The sequence below is a fragment of the Capra hircus genome, chromosome 27, assembly GCF_001704415.2.
Source record: "Capra hircus breed San Clemente chromosome 27, ASM170441v1, whole genome shotgun sequence".
Lineage (NCBI taxonomy): Eukaryota > Metazoa > Chordata > Mammalia > Artiodactyla > Bovidae > Capra > Capra hircus.
Window position 1 is genome coordinate 38,283,714 of NC_030834.1, and position 22,324 is coordinate 38,306,037.

At 47.4% G+C, this 22,324-nt stretch overlaps 1 long non-coding RNA gene across 1 annotated transcript; it reads left to right on the top strand.

The window, feature by feature from the left end:
- Nucleotides 7,284–14,825, top strand: LOC108634079. Its single transcript, XR_001917356.1, has 3 exons — nucleotides 7,284–7,329; nucleotides 13,540–13,614; nucleotides 14,536–14,825. It is a non-coding gene; the product is annotated as an uncharacterized LOC108634079 (long non-coding RNA).

The window sequence follows — 22,324 nt, forward strand, 5'->3', positions numbered from 1 at the left end:
AGGTGGCAGAGGATCAGATGGTTGGATGGCATCACAGTCTCATGGACATGAATTTGAGCAAACTCCGGGAGATAGTGAAGGACAGAGGAACCTGGAGTGCTGCAATCCGTGGGGTCACAGAGTTAGACATGACGGGGAAAGCAATGAACAATAACAAGAACAACAACAATGACCTCTGGGAGGGGGAAGGGACCACAAACTTGTCTGTGTTTGGCTCCTGACAGGTACTCGATAAAGTCTGTTGCCTCAGTGACTGTGGAGCCAACACTGAGAACCGAGAAGGGCTTGGTCGTTTACTGGGCTCAGATTACGCATGTGGCCTCTGCAGCAGGGAGCTGGAGGCACCACAGGGGTGGCAAAGGGAGCCCAGGGTGTCCTGCACGATTTTCTGCTATTCTCAGCCTGTGAATCACCAGTGTGGTGGTCAGACTGTCCCCTGTGGGTCTGACACACTCAGGAAGCTCTGAAAAAATAGAGGCTTTTTGCTTACAAGACCTAAAACTTACACAGCACACCTGGAGGCACGGTGTCAGGTAGGGAGAGAATGCATGGGGGGGCCTAGGCTTTTGCTTTTGTTCAGGTATAGGGTTGGGGGTCTGGATTTTCAAGGATGCTGCTGCTGCTAAGTCACTTCAATTGTGTCCGACTCTGTGCGACCACATAGACGGCAGCCCACCAGGCTCCCCTGTCCCTGGGATTCTCCAGGCAAGAACACCGGAGTGAGTTGCCAGTGCCTTCTCCATTCAAGGATGCACTATTGGTGAATTTAAAACATACGAGGGAGAATTTAAAGTGTAGGAAGAGAAACAAAAAAACAAGTGACTCAAACGGTCAGTTACAGAAATCGACCAAGGTTTCTAAAACAAAGGAGCTTGGGGAGGGGGCCAGGGCCTGGCCCTGCCTCTGGCATTTGCTGGAGTTCTGAGTCAGTCTAGCAAACTGTACAACCTGAAGGGCGAGGTACTGGGATTCCTGAGTTTGTAGCCAAGCTGGGCAGAAGTGTGGGGGAGCTGGGGACCCAAGAGTTGGCATCTGAGGTGGGGACAGTCTTGTGGAACTGGGATCATACCTGTGAGGCTGACCCTCCTTCTGGGGTGGTTAGTGTCAGAACTGAGCTGAAGCCCTGGACACACAGTTGGTGTCAAGAAGGGAAAACACACAAACAAAACCCTCTCAGCCAGGACCTGCGAACCCTCTGTAATCTCAGTTTTAAGCAACCGCTCTCAACTTCCACCTCCTGTCTTTCTGGCTCAACCCTTTGTAGATGAAGAACCTAGAATCCTTGACCTGATGCTGCTAAGCCCCTTCACACGCCCCCAGATTCAGCCTGTTTTCAGGATGCCTCATGCACAGCGGGTCCTGTCTCCCCACTGGCCCTGCTTGGATGCCTCCTTCCCCTTCACTCGCCTTCAGTCCTCACGACTGCTTTCACGTGGCACCTTCTCCTCCAAAGCTCCCGTCAGCTCCCCTCGCCTGCTCTCAGCTGAGAGACATCATGACAGGTTTTCAAAGAAAATCAAAGCAACCAGAAGTGAACTTCCCCAATTGCAGCCCCCAGGTGTGTCTATTTCTGTGCCCACATGTGGCGTGTGATTCTCTCCAAGCTCCCTGCACACCTTCCTGTCTCTTCTCCCCGCTCCCCGCCCCCTGCCCCCAGTCCCCACCACCTCCTTTTTCTTTCAGCATCTTTGGAGAGATTCTGAATGGTTTCTGTTTGATGATGACTCATCTTTGTCCAGGTGAAATATTCCTGTGCTATTTTTCTTAATTTATTGTATTTAACTGCTTGCTTTATACTGATTCTTTTTTATTGTTGTTGTTTTTTAATTTGTGCAGGCTGTTAGTTGTTGCATGCAGAATCTTTACTTCCAACATGTGAACTCTTAGTTGCGGCCTGTGGGATCTAGTTCCCTGACCAGGGATCGAACCTGTGACCCAGCATTGGGAGCTCAGAGTCTTAACCACTGGACCACCAGGGCTGTCCCTGCACAATCTACTTTAAAGTGGTTTTGTAGAGGAGTAGACAGAATTGGGTTCCAGGCTACAGGGATTTCTCCCTATGATACATGATTGTTGCTATGAATACTTTCTTTCAATAGGTAACCAATGGGAATAACACAAATGGACCATCCACATTCTCACAACCAAATTCACAACTGCTGCCTCCTAAGCAGACTGCTTCCTACCAGTGTGGTTCCCTCATGTGATGGTTAAGTCAGCACATCTCTTCTCCTTCCTGAAGCTCAGCTTCCTGTGCTATACAGCAGCTTCCCACTAGCTAGCTGTTTTATATATGGTGGGTTTATAACAGTCCTTTACCTTCCCTTCCTGAATCCAGTCTATATATAGCTACCGAGTTATTTCCAGATTACAAACTTGACAGTGTTATTTTCTCATTTAAAGTCCCTCAGTTTCTTCTCTTTGCTTACAAGGCAAATTCAAATATCCAAACCTGAGTCTACATATCCTATAGTATTTCCTTTTTCTTTAGCCAAAAGACACATGACTTCCCAAATTCACATTGAAATCTACGCCTTTCTATCTTTGCCTATGATCTTCCTTTTTCCTGGACTGGCTTCACCACTGTGTCTGCCTCATAAATACCGACTCATCCCTTAGACCATAAATCAAATACTGACCTCACATCAAAGTTTTCTCAACTTCTCCCCCTGCTCCCACCCCCACACCATAGGAACAGGAACAGCTGTTCCTTCCTTTAAGACCCCTCCTCCTCCCTGCAGTGAATAGTGATGAACTGTTACAGTGTGGATCTGTTTGATCCAGCGGAAAGCCCCTGCCATTCCGGGAGCACATTTTGTTCATTTTGTACCTGATTCTGGCCAAGTAACTAGAAATTGTGGGAGCAGAGGAAATGGGTCTCATGAAGATGGTGCTGAGCCAAGCTGCCCTGTGCCTGGAAAGGGGGCCAGGAGTACTAGAAACTGAGAACCAGGTGACGCCTGAAGGGACCCATCTGACTGTCTCCTATCTTTGTGTAACTCCTCTCACTTGAGTGCTTTGCCCAGAAACGTCAAGGATCTTAGATTACTATACTTGTGTAACATGAAGCAGCTGGATAAGCCTACATTTTGAGTAACTCACTTCCTTTTATTAGGCAGGAGGGACAAACATATTTTCCCCAGAGGCAGATAATTTGGCTTTTACTTAGTGCAGGAAGTATCTTTTTGCTCAGAAACCATTCATCAGAGCCTAGTGTCAGCAGGTGCGAGCCCTGGGCTCCGATGCTGTAGCATCTCAGAGTTGGAGGGACCTAAGTGACCATCGCATTTTCCAGATGAGAACACTAAGGTCCAGAAAAGAAAGGCTACTTCCCAGAGGTCCAAAGGCAAGTGGCATCTCTGGAGCCACAGCCCCCGTTTCCTGACTCTAAAATTGGTGTTTTCTCAGTTAATCCTAAGACTCAGTAATGACACTCTTTCATGGAGGAAATGTCTAGAGTTGTGAATAATAATCAGAAGAGAAATCAGAAAATAAAAGATGATTAAAAAGGTGAAATTAAGCAATGTTGTGCTATTTCCTTTTATGGACACTTTTTAATATTATTGCCAAAGTAGTTTTGTCATTTTTAACCTACACCATTTTTTGTCTCCCTATTTTAAATGCATCTGATGAAGCACCCTCCGCAGACCAAGGCACTGAAGACCCCAAGACTGTTCACCTCTTCTCAGCTGACTTCCTTGCTTCACCGCCCCTGCCCCCTACTTGCCCGCTGATGCGATGGTTAATGTGCACGTCTAGGTATGATTTACGGCGTTGTGTCCCCAGACATGTTTTCTCTCTTTTTCTTGCTGGCTGCTGCTGCTGCTGCTAAGTCGCTTCAGTCCTGTCCGACTCTGTGCGACCCCAGAGACGGCAGCCCACTAGGCTCCCCCGTTCCTGGGATTCTCCAGGCAAGAACAATGGAGTGGGTTGCCATTTCCTTCTCCAATGAATGAAAGTGAAAAATCAAAGGGAAGGTGCTCAGTCGTGTCTGACTCTTAGCGACCCCATGGACTACAGCCCACCAGGCTCCTCATCCATGGGATTCTCCAAGCAAGAGTACTGGAGTGGGGTGCCATCGCCTTCTCCGTTCTTGCTGGCATGCCGCCCTATTTCCTCTTGATTTCCTCCCTTCTGCAGGGGCATCTGACCATCTGAGCCCTAAGGCCGTGCCACGGTGTCACAGAGAGCTGTTCTCCACCTTCTATCTCCTGGTCCTCAGTGTTCCTGGCGCTGCAGCAGCGCTCGGACCCTCCGACACCCTCTACTCGCCCAGCAGCTCAGCTCTCGGGGGTCGGTGGTGACTGGCTCCCTGAGCTTGCTGAGAGGCAGGGGCAATGACGAGCCCCCCGCATTTTGCAGCCTCGCGTCCCCTCCAGTCCACGCGGTGCCAGGCCCGGTTACAGAGGCCCCGGGCGCCAGGTGCTGGCCCTTGGGTCCCTGCCAGGAGGCGCCGCGCGTCTGCAGGTGCCCACTCAGTGATTTCTCTGGTTCACTAGCGCCCAGTGATGGGAACACGGCGGGCCGTCAGGGCCTGAAACAGGCCCTGGAGGACGAAGGAGAGGCTCCTCAGGCCCCGCTGCCCGCAGGAGGGAGAGGAGGTGAGTGAGCGAAGCTGAGGGCCCGGGCGGACGGCGTCTGGGCTCCGGGGACCCCAGGAGGGAGCCCGGGGACCATGCGAGAGGCCGTCCTCCCATGGTCCGCCCTCTGCGTGGGGCCCCCGCGCCTCTCGGAAGCGCCTGGAGCCACGGGCCTCAGAACCGGGGGGACCTGGGGGTCAGCTCACCCAGCTCTGGCATCTCGCCGACGAGGGCGCGGAGGCGCCGCGAAGGGCCGTGACCTGCAGTCGGAGCCGGAGCCGGGACCGGAGCCCGGGGTCCGAAGCCTCGGTCCAGCGTCATCTTTCCACACGACATCCCAGACGTATCTGAGGCTGCTTCTGAGGGAGCGAGGGGGCTGCGGGACGGGACACGCGCGGTGGCGGGCCCGGCTCTGCGTCCACCCGGGGCTCAGTCCTCCTGACCTCGGTGTGGTCCTGCTCCCCGCGGAGGGAACGGCCGCTCGAGGACGCCCCGGGGGCCGTCTGAGGCCGCAGGGAGGGTCCCAGCGCACTCCGCACGGAGAGGGTCCCAGGATGCTCCGCGCGAAGCCGGCGCGGTGCCGCCGGACGCCCGACGCACTTCCGGGCGCAAGCGACGCTCTTGGCGGCCGACCGCGGCCAGAGACCCAAAGCCGCCCGTGCGCACGTGGGATGGTGCGTCCCCCAGACCGACCTGAGGCAGAGCGTCGGGGTCTTGAAGGGCCCCTTCTTGTTCTCACTGGAAGCAGGACCCCGGGACTGGAGTGTGCACAGAGGCGGGCAGGCCGGGGGCCGGGGGTCCTGAGGCCCTGAGTCAGGAGCGATGAGTGAGCCCCCTCGGGGTCCAGCGTGGAAGGCGTGGGAGCCCAGGCTCGGATGGGAGAAATCTGGGCACAGACGAAGGAGAAGAATCCCACGTTCCTATGGTTCTGTCAGAGGTGCTTCCTGTTTCCAGGCTTGAGTTATTCTCCGTCTGGTTCACACCGCAGCTCAACGCTGAGGAGACTCAGTCTTGGGTTTTCAAGACCTCGGAGTCTTGTAGGTGAAACAAGGTCGACAGGTAACAGGACTCCCAACTCATTCATGACGACAAGGACGTCATTCTGTTTCTTTCGGGAGAGAATGAGGGCTCAGAGTGAGGCCTGCCCTGTCAGAGTGGAGTCAGTAAGCTCCTCAGAGCAGAGCCGGGTGGGAACAGAGCTGCCAGCACCCAACAGAGCAGAGACGTGCTAACCCAGGGCCACATGCTCCCTGGCCTGCTCTGCTGGAGGAGCACATGGGGAGCAGACTGGGGCCTTTTATGGCCCCAAAACTGAAGAACAATTTTATGAGATTCTTGTGACTGCCCTCTCTCCCTCCCTTCTTCCCTCCGTTTCTATTTTCTCTCCTTTGAAGTAGCAACCATACTTGCCTTAGACAATTTCTCTCACAGGCCATACATCCTCCAGAGATTTCTCTCAGGGTCAATAAATAGTAATAGCCCCCATTCCTAGGCCCAGTGTGCTTTTTTATCTCGCTCTAACTTTCCTCTAGTCAAGGCTATGGTTTTTCCAGTGGTCATGTATGGATGTGAGAGTTGGACTATAAAGAAAGCTGAGCGTGGAAGAATTGATGCTTTTGAATTGTGGTGTTGGAGAAGACTCTTGAGAGTCCCTTGGACTGCAAGGAGATCCAACCAGTCCATCCTAAAGGAGATCCGTCCTGGGTGTTCATTGGAAGGATTGATGTTGAAGCTGATTGATGTTGAAGGTGGCCAATGCTTTGGCCACCTGATTTGAAGACCTGACTCATTTGAAAAGACCCTGATGCTGGAAAAGATTGAAGGCAGGAGGAGAAGGGGACGACAGAGGATGGTTGGATGTCATCACCGACTTGATGGACATGGGTTTGGGTGGACTCTGGGAGTTGGTGAGGGACAGGGAGGCCTGGTGTGCTGCAGTTCATGGGGTCACAAAGAGTCAGACATGACTGAGTGAGTGAACTGAACTAACTTTTCAGACAGAAATCTTGACATGGACTCAGTCATCTCAATTTTGACTCCACAAGAGTGGTTAGACTCAATCCCACGGTCACAGAAGCAGTGGGTGTTAGTGTTGTCATTAAAATTCCCTCAATTTCTTCACTGGACACAGTCATTTCTGACCACCCAGGGACATCTTGGCTGAAACTACAATTTGTGCTTCATGCGTGAGTTGAAATTCTTCATTAAGTTCTGGAAGAAAAATCAAAGATTTTTACAGAATAAATCACCTTAAAAAAAAAAGGATGAAAGCATTTATTTAAAAAGAAAAAACTGTCTTTAAAGAACTGTTTTTTAAAAACCTTGTTTCATTTTGAAGATTGAGGAAGTTAATCTTTGACCTGAAAGGAGGAATAAGAGAAATGAGAAAACAGGGGAAATGGGTAGAAATAAGGTAATATTTGCATTGTGGTAACTGAGAAAGCGCAAGCGGCTGTGACGGCCGGCACACTCAGTGCAAGCAGCTGTGACGGTCAGTGCACTCGGCACGGCCGAGAGGAGCTACTCCACGTCTGAGGTCAGGGGCAACGGTCTGGCGGAGCCACCCCGTGTAGGAGGCCAGGGTCGGGGGCTGGGAGGAGCCACCCCACGCCCGAGGCCAGGGGCGGTGGCCGGGAAGATCAACCCACGTCCAAGGAGCGGTGGCTGCGTTGGCGCAGGAGGGCCTAGAGGAGCTGTCCCACATTGAAGGTCAGGAAGGGCGGCGGTGAGGAGATACCCTTCGTCCAAGGTAAGGAGCAGTGACTGCGCTTTGCTGGAGCAACTGTGAAGAGATAGATACCCCACGCCCAAAGTAAGAGGGTAGGTGTTGCAAGAGGGCATCAGAGGGCAGACACACTGAAACCATACTCACGAAAACTAGTCAATCTAATCACACTAGGACCACAGCCTTGTCTAACTCAATAAAACCAAGCCATGCCTGTGGGGCAACCCAAGATGGGCGGGTCATGGTGGAGAGGTCTGACAGAATGTGGTCCACTGGAGAAAGGAATGGCAAACCACTTCAGTATTCTTGCCTTGAGAACCGCATGAACAATATGAAAAGACAAAATAATAGGATACTGAATGAGGAACTCACTAGGTCAGTAGGTGTCCAATATGCTACTGGAGATCAGTGGAGAAATAACTCCAGAAAGAAAGAAGGGATGGAACCAAAGCAAAACAATACCCAGCTGTGGATGTGACTGGTGATAGAAACAAAGTCTGATGCTGTAAAGAGCAATATTGCATAGGAACCTGGAATGTCAGGTCCATGAATCAAGGCAAATTGGAAGTGGTCAAACAAGAGATGGCAAGAGTGAACGTCGACATTCTAGGAAACAGCGAACTAAAATGGAATGGGTGAATTTAACTCAGATGACCATTATATCTACTACTATGGGCAGGAATCCCTCAGAAGAAATGGAGTAGCCATCATGGTCAACAAAAGAGTCTGAAATGCTGTACTTGGATGCAGTCTCAAAAACGACAGAATGATCTCTGTTTGTTTCCAAGGCAAACCATTCAATATCACGGTAATCCAAGTCTATGCCCCAACAAGTAATGCTGAAGAAGCTGAAGTTGAACGGTTCTATGAAGACCTACAAGACCTTGTAGAACTAACACCCAAAAAAGATGTCCTTTTCATTATAGGGGACTGGAGTGCAAAAGTAGGAAGTCAAGAAACACCTGGAATAACAGGCAAATTTGGCCTTGGAATGCGGAATGAAGCAGGGCAAAGACTAATAGAGTTTTGCCAAGAAAATGCCCTGGTCATAGCAAACACCCACTTCCAACAACACAAGAGAAGACTCTACACATGGACATCACCAGATGGTCAACACCAAAATCAGATTGATTATATTCTTTGCAGCCAAAGATGGAGAAGCTCTATACAGTCAGCAAAAACAAGACCGGGAGCTGACTGTGGCTCAGATCATGAACTCCTTATTGCCAAATTCAGACTTAAATTGAAGAAAGTATGGAAAACTGCTAGACCATTCAGGCATGACCTAAATCAAATCCCTTATGATTATACAGTGGAAGTGAGAAATAGATTTAAGGGCCTAGATCTGATAGATAGAGTGCCTGGTGATCTATGGAATGAGGTTTGTGACACTGTACAGGAGACAGGGATCAAGACCATCCCCATGGAAAAGAAATGCAAAAAAGCAAAATGGCTGTCTGAGGAGGCCTTACAAATAGCTGTGAAAAGAAGAGAAGCGAAAAGCAAATGAGAAAAGGAAAGATATAAGCATCTGAATGCAGAGTTCCAGAGAATAGCAAGAAGAGATAAGGAAGCCTTCTTCAGCGATCAATGCAAAGAAATAGAGGAAAACAACAGAATGGGAAAGACTAGGGATCTCTTCAAGAAAATTAGAGATACCAAGGGAACATTTCATGAAAAGATGGGCTCGATAAAGGACAGAAATGGTCTGGACCTAACAGAAGCAGAAGATACTAAGAAGAGGTGGCAAGAATATACAGAAGAACTGTACAAAAAAGATCTTCATGACCTGGATAATCACGATGGTGTGATCACTCATCTAGAGCCAGACATTCTGGAATGTGAAGTCAAGTGGGCCTTAGAAAGCATCACTATGAACAAAGCTAGTGGAGGTGATGGAATTCCAGTGGAGCTGTTTCAAATCCTGAAAGATGATGCTGTGAAAGTGTTGCACTCAATATTCCAGCAAATTTGGAAAACTCATCAGTGGCCACAGGACTGGAAAATGTCAGCTTTCATTCCAATCCCAAAGAAAGGCAATGCCAAAGAATGCTCAGACTACTGAACAATTGCACTCATCTCACACGCTAGTAAAGTAATGCTCAAAATTCTCCAAGCCAGGCTTCACCACTATGTGAACCGTGAACTTCCTGATGTTCAAGCTGGTTTTAGAAAAGGCAGAGGAACCAGAGATCAAATTGCCAACATCCGCTGGATCATTGAAAAAGCAAGAGAGTTCCAGAAAAACATCTATTTCTGCTTTATTGACTATGCCAAAGCCTTTGACTGTATGGATCACAATAAACTGTGGAAAATTCTGAGAGAGATGGGAATCACAGACCACCTGACCTGCCTCTTGAGAAACCTGTATGCAGGTCAGGAAGCAACAGTTAGAACTGGACATGGAACAACAGACTGGTTCCAAATAGGAAAAGGAGTGCATCAAGGCTGTATATTGTCACCCTGCTTATTTAACTTCTATGCAGAGTACATCATGAGAAACACTGGACTGGAAGAAGCACAAGTTGGAATCAAGACTGCCGGGAGAAATATCAATAACCTCAGATATGCAGATGACACCACCCTTATGGCAGAAAGTGAAGAGGAACTCAAAAGCCTCTTGATGAAAGTGAAAGAGGAGAGTGAAAAAGTTGGCTTAAAGCTCAACATTCAGAAAACGAAGATCATGGCATCTGGTCCCATCACTTCATGGGAAATAGATGGGGAAACAGTGGAAACAGTGTCAGACTTTATTTTTCTGGGCTCCAAAATCACTGCAGATGGTGACTGCAGCCATGAAATTAAAAGATGCTTACTCCTTGGAAGAAAAGTTATGACCAACCTAGATAGCATATTCAAAAGCAGAGACATTACTTTGCCAACTAAGGTCCGTCTAGTCAAGGCTTTGGTTTTTCCAGTGGTCATGTATGGATGTGAGAGTTGGACTGTGAAGGAGGTTGAGCACTGAAGAATTGATGCTTTGAACCGTGGTGTTGGAGAAGACTCTTGAGAATCCCTTGGACTGCAAGGAGATCCAACCAGTCCATTCTGAAGGAGATCAGCCCTGGGATTTCTTTGGAAGGAATGATGCTGAAGCTGAAACTCCAGTACTTTGGCCACCTCATGCAAAGAGTTGACTCATTGGAAAAGACTCTGATGCTCGAAGGAATTGGGGGCAGGAGGAGAAGGGGACGACAGAGGATCAGATGGCTGGATGGCGTCACTGGCTCGATGGACGTGATTTGAGTGAACTCCAGGAGATGGTGATGGACAGGGAAGCCTGGCGTGCTGTGATTCATGGGGTTGCAAAGAGTCAGACATGACTGAGCGACTGAACTGAACTGAACTGAACTGAACTGAGAAAGGAGTCTTCCCTGGTGGCTCAGCAGTAAAGAATCTGCCTGCATTGTTGGATATCTGAGTTCAGTCCCTGGGTCAGGAAGATCGCTTGGAGAAGGAAATGGCTGCCCACTCCAATATTCTTGCCTGGAGAATCCCATGGACAGAGGAGCTTGCAGTCTACAGTCCGTAGGGTCACAAAGAGTCAAACATGACTAAAGAAACTAAGCACGCACACAACAACTGAGAAAGATTTAGCAACATAAAAGACATCTGCCACAGGATAAACCCAGGACATGATTTTGACCTTGTCTGGCCACAGTTTCCTCCTCTGTGAAGAGGAAGTTGGCTTAGATGATCTCCAAAGGTTCCAGCCATTGTGAGTCAGCGTCATTCACTGAGAGCAGAATGTAAGAAAGCCTACACATCAGAATCAAGGCGGTTAATGATAATTCCTACAGATACATAGTTTTAGGACTGGAAAACTATCGAGAAGTAACCACTAAAAATCTAAACGAATAAGAGTTCAGTGTGGGCTAGTGACAAAATCATCACTCCTAATTCACAGCTTTTCTTATGCCAACAGTAGCCAATTATAAAATATAGCAAAAGAAGGTGACTGAAAAGCAAAACCATAAAATATTTAAGGATCAAGTTACAAGGAAACACTCTGAAGGACCCAGAACGGTTATACTGAAAGGGGGCAAAAACATGTAAAGGGAAATCTAGTTATTGGGCTCAGTCACCCACGTGTCATTTCTTTTCCTTTAGTAAAACCTGTAATTTCAATGAAGAATCGGTCAATAAAGTGATAACATAGTGTTTAACTTGATGGAGTAATTTAAATGTTATTTGGTAACAGAGAATCACTGAGCACAGCATAGCTATGCACTCTGAAAGAGACTGAAGAGGGAAATTTGATTATCTTGAACTCAAGGAGCTGTGTTATTCATAGCTCGGATCACTTAGCGCTGCCTCCACCAGAGACAAACAGAAGAGCAGAAGGGAACAGAACCGTCTCTGACCAGGACTAGGTAGGTGCCAAGCAGGCTGTGTGGTTTAGGTGATCCTAGGTTTCCTAAGAGGACAGAGATGTGAACTCAGACATCAGCCTTCCATATGAGACATGTGGGAGTGAGGGCGTGTCTGTGAGCTCAGGAAATTCATAGTCCTGGATGGTGCAAGCAACAGTTCTCAAGTCACTGCTGGGGACTTGTCTGTCATAGGTTTTCAGAAGAGGTTCCATTCCAGGACTGAAAGAATTAAGGATGAAACTAACCAGGAATACAGACAGAAGTAGATAAACATACTAATAAATATCTTTGAAGAAAACCAAATGTAATCTCTAAGGGTAGCTATAAATTTCATCTATTAGATGAGCAAGCACAAAGCAAAAAGCAAGCCAGAAACAATTTTTGAAACACATATAATATAGGATTAGTGACCTTAAATATACATGGGATTCTGAGAAGTCAGCAAGGAAAGATGAATAGAAAGATGGGTAAAGTGTAAGAGACAAAAATAACCAAAAAACATTAAAAAAATAAAAGTTCAACCTCAGAAACAATTTTTTAAAATATATTAAAACAGAAAAGAAAATATTATTCCCTCATTCAATTTGGAAAAATTGAAAAAATTCTTAAAACCACTAGTAATGAAAATAGAAAGTGAAGTTGCTCAGTCATGTCTGACTCTTTGCAACCCCGTGGACTGCAGCCCACCAGGCTCCTCTGCCCATGGGATTCTCCAGGCAAGAATACTGGAGTGGGTTGCCATTTCCTTCTCCAGGGGATCTTCCCAACCCGGGGATTGAACCCAGGTCTCCCGCATTGCAGGCAGACACTTTAACCTCTGAGCCACCAAGGAAGCTTGTCAAATATATTTTTTAACATTGTCAGTAAGAGGATAAAGTGGTACAACAGTTTCTAGCATGGGCAATTGGGAAAAACCCATTAAAACTTGAAAAATGCATATATATATATATGGAGATTCCACTTGTAGGAATTTATACAAAAGCAAGTGTTATATAAATTTCTCAAGATATATATATGGTCATACAAATTTATGAGGCAAATTCATTTGAACAGATATTTAAAATTTTCCAAAATAATATTTAAGTGGTAAAAACACATTGGCATTGAGTATGAAGTAAGAGTCTATGTTTTAAATTTAAAATAAATATTTACACAATTTCATTTGCAAAGGAAAAGAGCTGAAATATTCTGAATTGTGAAGGGTGGGCCTATGGGTTTTTAAAAAATCTTTCATTTTTGCATTTATTTATAACCTGAAATTTTGGGTGTTTTTAGTTGAAACTTTCTGATGTGTATTTTTTTTTATAATCAGAAAGACTATGATAGATTTAAATGAAAGTAAACATTAAAACTAAAATCCTAGAAATAATTGGGTATATTTCTCCACTAATTTTTAACCAATACAAACTCTTTCTTCCTTTAACGTGGATTCTCTAGGAAGATTATAACCCACCACCATTCTGGATCTTCCTTTCAAGTAGCCCTGAAGATCCAATCAATTGGGCTCTAAATCTTTTCTAATGAACCTCCTCACCTGCAAGGGGCTGGCCTTACCCTCCTTTTGTAACAGCTGGACTCCTGCCCTACCACTGGCTTTGAGTGCTCCAGCCTCTGCCTCATGAGGACACTGCCTCCATAGATGTGGGCACAGGAGGGCCTCAACCCCAGATCTGAAACCCCAGGTCTGAGCGAACCCAAGGCGAGCGACAGCTGGGGCTCAGGGAGCAAGAAAGGATGGGGCAGTCACACTCCTCCTCCCGAGGCAGGCACAGGGCCCCGGGGTAGGAGGTCGTGTTTGCTTTGGTCCTGGAGGCCCTGAGCTCCTCAGACTTCTGACTGTGTCCTTGATTCTTCCCACCAGGCCTTCTGGGACCTCAGTTCTGGGACAATGAGGCTCCTCTGTATCTTCCTCACTGCTCTCTCGATCCTCTTCCAGGTACTGCCTCGTAAATACCTGCCATGATGCCCTTTCTTATCATTACTTGGTTTTTCCTTCCCTGAGTCAACCATCATCAGAAAGTAAAGCGTGACAGAGCTACTAGTAGGTCACTTCCACACCCAAAATTAGGCATCGAGTGATTGGAGAATTCTTTCCAAAGCATGTTGTTGTGTCTTCATGACTTTAAATGTCTTGTTGGTGGTAAACTTCTCCTTCCTCCCAGTTCCCTAGAATAATCTAGATGATTTGTGAACTAGGTCAGTTGAATCACTTGGCTTGTATAACCCAGTATGAGACAAACTTCCTTTATTCAGCCCCGGACTGGAGACCTCTTGCCACATGTCACAGTTTGACCTTGAGTTCCACTGGACAAGGCCTCCATCTGACGAGCCTGTGAGAGCTGGGTGGGTTTTGCATGATGGGGAGGTGGGGTCACTGGTGAGGCACACGGGGCAGTGGTTACTGACCCTGCGGTTAACACCCAGGTGTTCCTGTGGCTGGAAGGAAATATATATATATATATATATATATATATATACATTTCTCTTTTTTTGGCTGCGCTGGGTCTTCGTTGCTGCGCGGGCTTTCCCCTAGTTTTGGAGAGCTTAGGCTACTTTCCAGTTGCAGGGCACAGGTTTCTCATTGCAGGGGCTTCTCACTGTGGAGCCCGGGGTCAGGAGCACAGGCTCACGGTGGTGTCTCAGGGGCTTACTTGCTCCCACACGGGGGATCTTCTCAAACCAGGTTCATCAGCAACACTGACGTCTTATGTCAGAGCAGAGGGTGAGGGATACGAGGGGGATGTTTGCTGTTGGTGTTTAGCTGGGAAAGAAGGGGATCCCAGTCAGATGGTGAGACCCCAGATTTCCTCATGGGACTTCCACAAAGCTTCGTTGTAAATGTCTTTTCCTTTTCCAGACAGCACTAGGGCGCTCAATTTTGAAAGACCCTGCCATCTTCGGGATGGAATCTGCCTGAAGCGAGGGACACCGAGCTGTGAGCCCTTCAGAGGACCTTGCGGGCAGTCACTGTTTGCTGCCAAATAAAGCCGAGCTGATGGAGGCAGCCCAGCTGAGGAAACCAGCGAGAGACCCAGAGCAATCTCCTCTTGTGCAAATAAAAGCAGACAGTTCTCACATCTACACAATCAACTATTTTATCATTAGGACTGATTAAAGTTGTTTTCAGGGTAGGCAGGGTAGGCAATGGGAGGGAAACAGTTATAAGAATTAAATTTATATTATGCTTTAAATGTTGCAAAGTGTTTCATTCACAGAGCAAATGTGACCCTTAGGCCACTTTGGCCCGAGGCTGGAGTCTGAGAGAGGTGCGCTCATTCGGTGTCTTCCTGTTCACTTGTCTTGTCCAAGGCGTGGCCCCTGCTGTAGTTTGCTGAGTAGGCCGCCTCTCCATACACGTGTCACTCTCCTCCCTCTGAGGAGGGAGCAGGCCTTGACAGGACCACAGCTTTCTGCAGTTTACAGAGCAGGTTTAGGGCGGGAGGACGGAGACAGAATGCAAGGTGCCCAGGAAGCAGGGGACAAAGAGGAAGGACAAGAGACATGAGCGTTTTTCCAAAACCTGAACAATCTCACGGGAAAGAAAGAGTGTGACTGGCATCGCGGTGATGTGATGAGGACCTGTTCTATAACTGGGTCCCAATCAGTGATGAGTGAGCTTTCCGGGTGGCTCAGATGGTAAAGAATCTGCCTGCTATGCAGGAGACCCAGGTTTCATCTCTGGGCTAGACAGAACCCCTGGAGGAGGAGACAGCAATCCATTCTAGTATTCTTGCCTAGGAAATCCCATGGACAGAGGAGCCTGGTGGGCTACAGTTCATGGCATCGGGAAGAGTCAGGCACCACTGAGTAACTAATACTGTAATTTGACTTTCAATCATGAATAATTAAAGAAAATTCAGAATAGGTTTGCAGATGAACAATCAGTGTACTGTTTCTGGCTTCTTTGTTTTACCTCAGGTTTGTTTTTTTTTTTAATTCCTCAGCCAAAGTCACATATTTCAAGCCTCAGCATCATCATAAATTATAATAACTGGTAATGAAAATCACTGCATTGTTCTTTATAAAAATTATCCTGCTTATTCTTGCAAGTTTTCCCTTTACAGAGAATTTTAAAATCAGCTTGGTCAATATAAAAATATTTTTAAATTCTAATTTCTAGATTATCACTAGTGTATGAAAAGTCGTGAGCCAATTTATCATTCTTTTAAAATGTATAACAATTTTCACTTGATTCTGATACTTAATCCTTGAGGAAGGAGACCAGTAGAACATCCTGCAGTAATAAAGAATTCAGTATCAGATTCCTGATTCCAACTTTAATTTCACCACATACAAACTCGAACACCACACTGAATGTCTCTAGTCTTATTTTTTCCTCATGGATACCATTAGGGATGATATTAGTATTGGTGTAAGGTAAGACTAGTTTACTTCTGGTTGTAGGAAGGCCATGATAATTACCTTCAATACGCTTCACTTGGTGGGTTCTGATTAATTGCATAAATGTAGGATTAGTAATCACCCATCATCTTGAGATGAGAGGGAAAATACAAGAATTCTTGAGTCAGTCACTCTGAAGACATTTGTTATAGAAAAATGCTTCATTCAGAATAAGGAGGATCATTTCTTATGAGAAGCCCAAGATTTTCTGGGTGAGAAAAAACTGAAATCTCACCCCCAACTGCTGAGACTTAAGTTAGGGACGGCTCAGCCAAAGCCCGGGGACAGAGGAGAGAAACAGCAGGTTAAGGGAAATCAGAAGGAGGGTGCCTGGATGTCTGTTAGCATCACTGATGCCATCTTGGGCTCATGCAGCTCCCGCCGTCCTTCTGCTGACCCTGCCCGGAACTGGCCTGTGTGGTGAATCACGTCTCTGTCATCAGGGTCTTGTAGCTAATAGATATTGTTTAAAAACCATTAGGACCAGGCAGCCTCTATGCTCTGTTAGTCCCCAAACAATAAGGAAAACCTTCCCTGATGTATTCCCATGTGACTAGTTACCCTTTCACAAATCTTAGGAAAATAGATTCCTATTTCCAACCCCCCACCCGCATACACCAGGTTAGCAAAAAAATAGCCCCAGTGGCTCCTCAGAGGGAGGAGTGAGCTGTGAAGGCTTTGGAGCTCTGCTCTGTGAGTAAGTAAGGTGCTCCCCCAACCTTGGTAAAAAACGGACTTATTGATTATACCTAGCGGCCTCCTCACTTTTTGGTCTCAAGATGCCATCTCAGTTTGGTGAGCTGTTTTCATTTCTTCTGTCCTTCGTCAGGGACACTAAGCCCCTGTCCCAAACTTGTTTTGATTCAGGCTTTGGCTAAGGAGCAAAGCCCTTCGACTTTCACTTACCCTGGAACTATGCTGTGTTTTATAACACAAGAGTCAAGAACATGAGGCTTTATTGGTCATTAGACATCACCATGGCCTGGACAGGGCCCTGAGTCAGAAGGGTCATTCCTAGAGCACAGATAAAGCCCATTGTCAGACTCAGGGGGACCATCTTCTGTACAAACTGAGCCAAGTGACATGCTAGAATAGATCTCAGACACCTCTCAGCCCTCTGAAGGGAGGTGAGTCCTAAACCGTGCGATAGTTTTCCTTCTCGAAGTCCCATTCGGTTAAGCGCAAGAGTGACTATCAGAAAATAAAAGATTGTATCTTGACTGTACTTGTGCCTGAGTTGAAGTAGTGGATGGTACTAACTCCATGAAAGCAAAGGGGAAAAACGTCATCTAAACTATTCACAGTTTCCCATAGATTAAGTGCTCCATCAATTTTAATCATTCTTTTAGACTTTTATTTTTTTGAGGTAGACCATTTTAAAATCTTCATTGAATTTGTCACACTATTGCTTCTGTTTTATGTTTTGTCTTTCTGACCACAAGGCATGTGGGATCTTGGCTCCCCAGTCAAGGTTTGAGCCCACATCACCTGCCCTGGAAGGCCAAGTCTTAGCCACTGGACTGCCAGGGGCATCCCATCTGTTCATTCTTATTTTTACTGTTATCATCGTTGTTCTTTTCCGGTCCTGCACCCATTAAGAGCTAACAAAAGAAACCCCTCCAGCTTTGCCTGGAACATTGTTAGTCATTGCTCCTGTTTATGTCACGGGCTTTCGAAGTCCAGCAAATATTTTAGTTAGTACTCAGATCAGAATTGAAGACTCTCTTCCACATGCAGTCGCCCTGATTGGACTTATAGAAGCAGCTCTGGGTCACTTTTTATTCAACGCACTGAAGTGCTGTTTGTTTTCTCCTTTCCAGGAACTTGCAAGGAGTCTCTTCTGAATCAGCCTTGAAGCTGTCTTACCTCCTCGTTGTCTTCTTTTCTCAAGTGATACCGGGTAAATGGTCTCTGGCATTTCCCTGTCATGTCTGAGTTCAACTTCCTTTCTCCAACCTGCTCCACTTTAAGAAAGATACCCTGTTGTCTCCAAAGCAGCTCAGGGATGCTAATCTGGGAACAGCAGAAAAGGGAAGGTTACCAGCTGGGTTTGCAGAAGGCCGTCTGCCCTGGAGGCTTAGAGAAGAAACCCTGAAATCAATGGGAAAGAATGGAAACAAACCATCATCTGCTTTCTTTAAAGTCTAATATGAGGACATAGTCATATCATACATAGTTTCCTTTTTTAAACCTTCCACCTACTGACATCTGAGCTGATAGCAGTGCCTAAAGTTTACCATTTGCCTCATTCCAGACGCATTTTGTTCCTGGCTGCGGAGCAAGAAAAAAGAGGAAGCTTAGAGGTATTTTTTAGAAGAAGATAATTCATATAGGTAGAACCACAGCATTTTAGGAAAAAACATAGATGTATATTCTGCCCCATATCTTGAGCAAGGGGTGGCGGGGATGAGAAAAGAAGGGGAGGTGGGGATCTGACCCCTGTCTGATCGCTCCTTGCATCACAGAAGTGCTGACTGTCATGGGACAGCTCAGAGGGCAGTAAGATTACTTGGGTGTGCGGGAGCAGAGTGGCAGGTGTGGCTGAGAGGGGCTGGAGGGTCCCTGAGAGCCGGCGCCTTGCCCCCTGCAGGGAGTCTTGTCTTTTGGTGCCATGTTGTGCTCAGTGCCCACCGCCCTTCGTCCTCTGTCTCCCCTCACTCACTTCCTCCAATCATCACATCACACCATGTGGTCGCTCAGTCGTGTCCAACTGTTTGTGACCCCATGGTCTGGCCAGGCTCCTCTGTCCATGGGATTCTCCATGCAAGAATAATGGAGCGGGTAGCCATGCCCTCCTCCATGGGCTCTTCCTGACGCAGGGATGTATCCCGGATCTCCCACATTGCAGGCAGGTTCTGGACCATCTGAGCCACCTAATGTAAATAACTCATCTGACCAATCATTCCTTTCCTAGCTCTCACTGCTCAGGGCTCCCCATGCTTCCCAAGGTGTTAGCTCACAAAAACCTGACAGATAATGAGCTAAGCGAGCAGGGGCTGGATGGATACAGTAGCTCCCCCGATGCCCACCCCCAGACCCCGTCCTCCATTCTGCTTCTGGTCAACAAGCCGCTCTCTGCTGTGGGCCCACTGGGTACAGTCATCGCTTCTGTGGCCTCACTCAGATGAGTGACCCCAAGTCAGTTTCCTCACTGGACTAACTTTCAATCAGAGAGAAGGGGGTGTAGATTCCCTTCCTCCACTGGGCTTTGAGGGGATGTCCTGGGGAAGAATGAAGACAGAGCCGCAGAACTCCTCATGTGAGATTCTCGGCACAGCGCTAGGACATCCATGGGTCCCAGCAATGGGCGGTCCAGAGGTCAGAGCTCCTGGGTCACAGCTGCTGTGATGAAGCCCAGGGTGGCATGGGTGGGCATCAGGACAGCCTCCACGATGTGACACAGAGCTGCAGGTGCGAGGACCTGTGATGAGCAAGCTCCCTGCTGGAAGCCAAGTGCTAGCATCTTCCCTCCAGCCTGTGGGTAGGATGAGCAGTTCAAGAAAGTGGAAACAAGATTGATGTCCATGAGTGGGCAGAGCGGGGAGTGTGAGCCTGCCGCCAGCCCTGGCATTGACCCCACAGGGTGTTGACCCCCCAGGCCAAAGCCAATGAGAGCCAGCTCTCTGACCACTCAACCTGGGCTCCAAAGCTGGTGACCTCTACTAATGACCCAGAGTGGACAGGCTGGACTGGAGAGTCCATGGAGCCCTTGCTTATCTCCCCCACCTCCTAAGTGGCAGGAAAAGCAACGTTCTTCTGTTTTTTATTTTTGGCTGTGCTGGGCCTTTGCTGCTGAGCCTGGGCTTTCTCTAGTTGCGGTGACTGGGGGCGCCTCTCTAGTTGTGGTCCTCAGGCTTCTCATTGCGGTGGCTTCCCTTGTTGCAGGTCCTGGACTCTAGATCGCAGGCTCAGCCATTTGGCACATGGGGCTTAGGTGCCCCGGGGCATGTGGGATCTTCCAGGACCAGGGATCAAACCCGTGTCCCCTACACTGGCAGGTGGGCTCCCAGCCACTGGGCCACCAGAGAAGTCCAAACCAACCTTAGTCCTGGTTTGGAGCCAGGCTGGCTATTCCTTTTTCTCTTTTAGAAACCTATCTCCCCTCAGCTTGGAGAATCCCAGGGACGGTGGAGCCTGGTGGACTGCCGTCTATGGGGTCGCACAGAGTCAGACACGACTAAAGTGACTTAGCAGCAGCAGCAGCAACAGCTCCCCTCAGCTGGTGTCCTGATCATTCTAGGCCCTTGGGGCCATTCTAGGTCCTAGGTCCATTCAGGGTCTTAATTTTTAGATCTTTAATCTTAATTGTAAGACTTATTTGAGAAACCCTGAAAGCAGGGGTATGTTCTTAGCCTGGGAATGGTGAGTAATCTTCAGAATATTGCTGACACTCTTCAAGTGCACGAGGCATATGTGTGAGTATGTTTGCAGATTTTAGTAAATATCTGAGGGCTGTGGTACCATCTTGTCTTCAGTGGGATCCCTTGCCAGTAAGATGAAAACACAAACTTACAAAATTTTAATATGCTATTTCCAAAAGACAGCTGATAATGTCACAATGGCACATCTCAGAGGGCACAATAACAGGCTGTAAATGTCAGCCCAAGAGAGCTGTTTACAGTCTCTGATCCTAGTTTCTAAATTACAGCATAAAATTTCTATTCATAACAAATTTGAAATTCAGCCTGTTCTCCTACTGAAAAAGCAAGTATAATAGGACAAAGTGAGGGAAAAGAGGTGCATAAGACGGAATACTTTCTTGGCAGTGTATTTTGGGGATTTCTGGTTGGAATGAATTATTTCTTCCCCCGGATAGTAATCTCAAGACTTTCTTCCAAAAACAGACATTTTTGTTCTTTCTTTAGGTTGTGGACACAGTAGTAGAATGCTTAATTTGTGTGACTCTCACACAAGTGTGTGCCTGAGAAGAAAATAAATTGTCTTCATCACATGATAAGCACCTCCGCTGTATGATGGACTCATGTTTGATGGAACTTCCTGAATGAAGTAAACTGAAGAATTCACGCTTAATGGATCATCCCTGAATTATTGGAAAGCTGAAGCCTCATTCTATCATTTTCTTTATTCATTGACTCTTCTGTCAACATCTATTGAACACCTACTATGTGCTAGAAACTGTACTGGTAGCTGAGGCCATGGGACCAAAGTCTCTCCTCTTACTCAAGTTGGGTGAATGAAGGATGTCTTCGCAGTGAAGGCCATGTGTGAGCTGAGACTATAAAAAGCGAGTACAAATCAGGCAGGGAAAGTCGGAGGACAAGAAGCTGAAGTGTGTTCCAGTGTGAGGAGAACACAACACGCCAGAAAGACAGCTGACGCTGTGTCAGGGGTTAGTTTGAGAACCAGGCTGAGATAAGATGAAACTCGAGAAAGTATGGCCAATGGGTGAAGGACCTGAGACATTAGAGAATTTGTCCTTCATCCTTTTAACAGAGAAACACGGAGAATTTTACATAGAGGTGTGATGAGGGATGGGAACATAGAGAGACTGGGAACTCAGAGGCCACTGAGATTGTCAGCAGCGACCACAGCTGCTTCAGAAAGCGGTTTGCTGTCTCTTGGGAAGTTAAGCACGTGTTGACCATGTGGAAACCCGTAAGCCAGTGGAAACACAGACGCCCTTCCACAAAGGGACACAAAACCTCGGTGACTTTTCATAGTATAACACACACACACACACACACACACACACACACACACACTCAAAGCTCTTTCCCCCAGGCCATACATTTGTAGGCATATATTAACAGGTTGGCTTTCCTGGGGCTCAGTGCTAAAGACTGCCTGCCAACGCAGGAGACACAGGAGATGCGGGCTTGATCCCTGGGTCAGAAAGATGTCCTGAAAGAGGAAAGGACAACCCACTCCAGTATTTTTGCCTGGAAAAATCACACAGATTGAGGAGCCTGGTGCCAGGCTCCTCAGTCCGTGGCGTCACAGAAGAGTTGGACATGATTTAGCAACTAAACCCCACCACCAACAAAATTAGGCTGTGGGGAACATCCATTTCAGCAGTCACAGGAGCAGAGACTGAGAGCTAGGAAAGGCAAGGCCTATCCAGTGTGAGTCAGCTAACGAGTGGTGTGACCAGACTTCCAGCCAACCTTCCCATCCAGTTCATGACCTCGTGCACTCAGAAAGACCCCACGGGACCCGAGTGAGCAGCAGCTCTTTTTAAACAGGACTCAGCGGTGGGGAGTGTCTCGTGCTGCTGTGGACACTCC